Genomic DNA, 6,000 nt, shown 5'->3' with positions numbered 1-6,000 from the left:
GTTGAGTTAGCAATGTAAGACTGCACATATAGGATGCAATGGCCGGCCTGGGATGTTTTGAAGGGCTAATTAAGTGGGTGGCACAATAAGTGTTGCAGGCCCACTTACAGCATTTAATTTACAAGCTCTGGATATATGGTAAACCACTGTACTAGGGGTATATAGGTAAATTTAATATGACAAACAGGTGTAAGTAACTTTTACCATGTTTTAGAAAGTGACCACAAATACCTTACTACTGGTTAGCAGTGGTAAAATGCACAGAATCCTAAGACCAACAAAAACAAATTAAGAAAAGTGGGAGGGATGAAGGCAAATCGTTTATGGGAAGACTACCCTAAGGCTGACAGTTCTGGTCCATATGATTTGAGCTAGTTACACATTTTAAAATGGCAATTGTGTGTGTCTACTATTACTAGAGGCTTATATGAAAATTCACACATGTAATACCCTGCTGTACTGAATGGTTTCTCTGGCAGGGCAGTCTGAGTCGTAACATGCCAGTGTCATACAAATCTGTATTTAGATGAGGCTAAACCATCCTATAGAAGAAAGCCACTTGTCTTTTCTCAGGAGGGTGCAATACATTTTCTTACTGGAACTAAGAAGGCCTCACCTTATGTGCAGCCCCTAAGTCTTAGATATTGGCAGTGGCAGAGCACTAGCTACTCAAGTTGTATCAAGAGTAGTGCTAAATATATCTGCATATTATGAAGAAAAGAATTATGAGGATATGCTTATAAAGAACAGAGGAGTCTGTGTATCAATAGACGTTTCAGTCCAATCTCAAGAGTGGAGCTGTGTGAGCTTTGGTATTATCAAACATATAACTATGAGCAAATCCAAAGAAGAGCCCCCAGTGAGTCTGTATATTGCCAGCAGACCTATCAGTGTATTAGTGTATCATCAGGAGCAAACAAGTGATTGTGTCTGGGTATTCTAAGGAGCCAATCTCATTGCGGTTTCAATTTCAGGAGCGGAAACCTGAGCCTGGGCATTATTAGAAGCCTGTGTATCAATAGACGTTTCAGTCCAATCTCAAGAGTGGAGCTGTGTAAGCTTTGGTATGGGCAAGTCAAAAGAAGAGCCCCCAGTGAGTCTGTATATTGGCAGCAGACCTATCAGTGTATTGGTGTATCATCAAGAGCAAACAAGTGATTGTGTCTGGCTATTCTAAGGAGCCAATCTCATTTTGGCTTCGATTTCAAGAGCAGAGTCTGGGTATGATTGGAAGCCTGGGACAGCACTGCAGTGTTGCTGCCCTTAGTGAACATATCTAAGTTTGCTCCATCACACCTCTTCCATGTGCATGTTCACAAGATAGATGTGTGCACACACATGAACAAGTAATTTTGAGCATACATGTTACACCCTTTAGTATGACCATTAATCAGTTGTCAAAGCATTGTCTACATGGATTGAGGATGCAACTGCTTGTCTAAGACAACAGAATTAGACTTGGTGTTCTGTTGCATTACACCTCACTTCCTCAGAGACCACTATTTAACAGGCTGACTTAAAGATAAAGTGTTCATAATGCAATTAATCCATTACTGTTTCATAACTATCGTAATATATTATTGAATGGAGTAATTGCATGCATAATGAAGGGGTGAAACAAGCCTCAAAATAAGGTCACCCCATATAAACTCCAAAAAAGGCAGTAGTTGGTATTATCAAAAGCAGAGCTTTGACTGAGTCATGATGTTCCGCATAGGACATAATGGGATCGAACAAACTGGATATCCATCATGTTTGTGAAGGAGTATTCCCCTTCGCCAAGATCTAAATCAGGCCCAGAGATATGAATCTGGGTATCATTAACAGCAGGATTAAGAATTTTTTAAAAGTACAGCTCTCTATGAATTTGTGTTTTATCAGCAAAGTTATGACTGTCTTGGTATCATCCAGAGAAGACATATTAAGTCTGGGTACCATCAGGGCCATATAAGGCCCATATCTAAGTGAAGCTGCAATTTCAAGAACAGAGATCTAAGTGAGGCTGGACATTAGAAGATACTGTTGACCCTTGAGTTTTTGCTGTCTATGGTTAAAATGGACAAGTATGCATGTCACACCTTTCATGTCTCTGCGCGGTCACACGTACAAACACAACCAACCCAGCAAGAGTATTCAGTAAACATACTGCATTGTTAGCACTTTAAGTTAAAACCATTAGCAAATATATACATTTGTCAAGACTGATGCAGGCTTTGTAGCTCTTTACAGATCAGCAACCATGTGTCTCTGGGTCAACCACTTCAACTGTACCACAGGTGGTCAGTTGCACCCTTAACCTTTGAAAGCTGTATCCAGGATTTCTCATATTCTCTCTTGTTTCCTGGATTTTACTGTTGTCAATGTATATGATGTTTCCCCACTGTGCCTCCTTATGGCCATTTGTCCTCCACTTCCTATTCCGCAGTGCTCTGAGACCAATACTTTGGGGTTGTAGCAGGGTACAAAATGTCACAACTTATGTGGGTCCTTCTTGAAGTTTGTGTTGAAATGCTTTGGATATTAATATATAAATACATTATATATATATGTGCATATATGCAATATATGCTATATATATATATATATATATATATATATATATATATATATATATATATCATATATATATACATACATATATATATATATATATAATATATATATTATATAGTGCACATCCAAACCCCACATTCATACTTGCTAATAGAATGTGTGAAGCAATATAGGGCCATACATTTTTTTAAATATTAATATTCTTATAACTGAGTGTATACCTGCTTTGGTATATTGAAATATGAATTGAAGAATATAGAGAAGGTTTACAGAAGCTATGCACTTTTGTTATCATTTTCATTTCAAATTCAGGCCCTCATTTCCAGTCTGGTGGTCCTTGGACCACCAGACTAGCAGTGGCAGTCTTACAGCTGCCGGGCTGGCGGTAAAGACTGCCATATGACTTCAGCGGTTTGGCTAAAGCCAAACCGCAAAAACACCACCCATACTGCAGGGCCAGAGGTGAGAACCTCTGGCCCGGCGGTAGCCGTCATACCGCCATCAGTATCATGACTCGGCAGACCACCAGCATTTTCGTGGCAGTCGTAACGCCATGAAAATGCTGGCGGTCATGCACACAGCGACAGGAATCTATTCCTGTTGCCGGCCAACACACCCCACATGACCACACACCTACATTTACGCACCCCCACTCACCCACAAATTGGCTAACATACAACCCCACACACTCTCATTCAAACACGCATTCAGATACACCCATTCACTCGCACACACGCACACAAACACACATTCACTTGCCCACATGCACACAAACATACCCATTCAGTCGCATACGCACTCAGACACATACATTTGCATGCATGCACACAAACTGACACCCCCTTTCCCCCTCCGCATTCAGACAAACATACACGCAAACACAACACCCTCCTCTCCCCCCTAGGCATACAAGTACTCACAAATGCACAAACAGACACCCTATCACCCCCTGCATTCATACACAGATACAGACACCACACACATAACATCCCCTGCCCTCCCTGTTGGAAAGATCAACTTACCTGCTTTGGCGAGGTGGGTATTCGGGAGGGGATGGGTCCTGGCGCATTCCACGCTGGCACCACACCTCCGTGCAGGATATCGCTGCACCATATTGTGGATCATAATACGGCGGGTGGTGTCCTGTTGGCGTGGCGGTGCCGACAGTGGAAACTGCCTCTATTATGATGTCGGACAGGCTGACGTCTCGGATATCCGCCTGAAATCAGGCAGAAATTAGCACAACGTCGTAATTTGTCGGTCTTCAGACTTTTGGTGCCCGCGGCTTCAGCAGTCTTTCGCAAAGACTCCCAAAAACGATTTTTTAATGTTCCAGATCCTAGAGAAGAAGGGCTTTAGACTCCATTTTATATCCTGGATTAGACTACTCAACATCTTGCTGCAAAAAAGAGCAGCCCTATGTAAAATTGCCATGCTCCTGAGATTCTTGGACATCCCGGAGCATTTTCTTTGAGAGGTGGCATGACATGATTTTTGCTCTGGGTAACCGGTCCCCATGAATTACACCAAGGGCAGATAAAAAATGCATGCATGAGGAATAGCACTCCCTGACATTAAAAATATTCTATGAAACACCCCACTAATAACTGAATACTCCCCCCTTGAGTTAACCCGTCCATAACATAGAATGGACACTAGAAAGTACAAAACGCCATGGGACACCACATGTGATTTTCACAGTAGTGAAATCATGACATAAACTCAGTAGGGAAATGGGTTTGGAACAAAAGATTACGTTCCAAAACACCACAGTGAGTGCCACACTAAAGGCAATTTCTACATTGGATGAGGAACTGGATGCAAACGTAGTCGTACCAATCCAATATTTACGGACCGAATATGACTCAAGTCAGTCCTTTAGGTACTTGAATCTCAAACATGCATTGACAGCACAATGGAAATATTGCCCTTAGGGAGGAAATTACTAGAAACTAAGGGGGTTATTACAACTTTGGAGGAGGTGTTAATCCGTCCCAAAAGTGACGGTAAAGTGACAGATATACCACCAGCCATATTACGAGTCCATTATATCCTATGGAACTCGTAATACGGATGGTGGTATATCCGTCACTTTACTGTCACTTTTAGGATGGATTAACACCTCCTCCAAAGTTGTAATAACCCCCTAAGTTAATCAAAAAAAGCTATATCCCTGACCTACACCACCCGAGTGGAGAACCATATGGGAACAGAATTAGTCTGAGAATGATGTGAGGGTAAACCCTTAGTTTTCACCAGATGTACAAAATCCAGTGTTGGGCTAGTCCAACTAAAGAGTCTTCACAGAATGTACAACCCTAGAGAGCACTCTATACTTTTGGTTGGCCAGACAAACTGCAAGGAGAAATGTGGAGAAAATCCATATCTGTTCATGTGAGATGAAGTTGTCCCTTGGTAGAAAACTACTGGCTGTAAATAAACCTTGAACTAGGGACAACCATTGGAATTGTTAGAAATCTGACAGCATCAACCATACTTTTAAGGTTGTGGGAAGTGTCCAGATATCAGACATTGTTTATAATAAAGGTGGTTAAAATATTCTAGAAAGGGATCACAATGCTCAATACTACCAACAATTCTGGAATAAAGCTGGTACATAGACTAGTGTTTGGGAGTTTAAAAAGTAGCCTTGAAGAGTCAAAGTTTCCCCAAACAAATTTGAGAAGGTCTGGGGGAATTCAACTGTGCATATTGGCATTGGCGACACAAACTCATGGACTGTTATGAGTGTGACTACCAGCTGTGATTGTGCCTACAGAACTGATTATATTTGATACCTTACCCCACAGATCTGATATCAAAAAATGATCAAATGTATAATATTGCACTTCTAACAATTTACTGCACTATTACACAATTAGTACTTGTGTTACTTAAATTGTTCTCCACACTGTACAACAGAATTTGATAAACAGTGATCTGCAAATATAAATATAATCCCACACATAACTGTGGAAAGAATAAGTGGATGTCATTTTCACTCTTTAAAAAAATCACACATCTGTTTCACGTGTAAAGGTTTTCTTTTGATGCCACTAAACTACTGCCACTCCACGCATATATCTTGGTGTGCCCGCTTAAATGGTCATCTCTAACAGAAAAATGTACCCTACAAGCTCTAGACTGGTACTGAGGTATGAGTCTCTACATTATTAGCAGAGTTATGAGTCTGTAGAGTCACTAGAGTGATAATGATGGAGTATCGTCAGGAGGAGACTTTTAAGCAAATCCAGATCTTGGGCCCAAGTTTAAGTTAAGACTGGAGATTCAAGCAAGTCTAGTTATCATCACAAGATGAGGTCAGACATTCTCTATTATTTTGTGCACAGCGATTACTTGCTCCTTTAATGATCAGCCAAAGGGTCCTGGTCAAGGCATACTAGTTCCAAATGGGTTTCTGTAGTTTCAAGAACAAAACCTATGGGG

The sequence above is a fragment of the Pleurodeles waltl genome, chromosome 11 (assembly GCF_031143425.1).
Source record: "Pleurodeles waltl isolate 20211129_DDA chromosome 11, aPleWal1.hap1.20221129, whole genome shotgun sequence".
NCBI classification, from domain to species: Eukaryota; Metazoa; Chordata; class Amphibia; order Caudata; family Salamandridae; genus Pleurodeles; species Pleurodeles waltl.
This window is presented reverse-complemented; position numbering follows the sequence as displayed.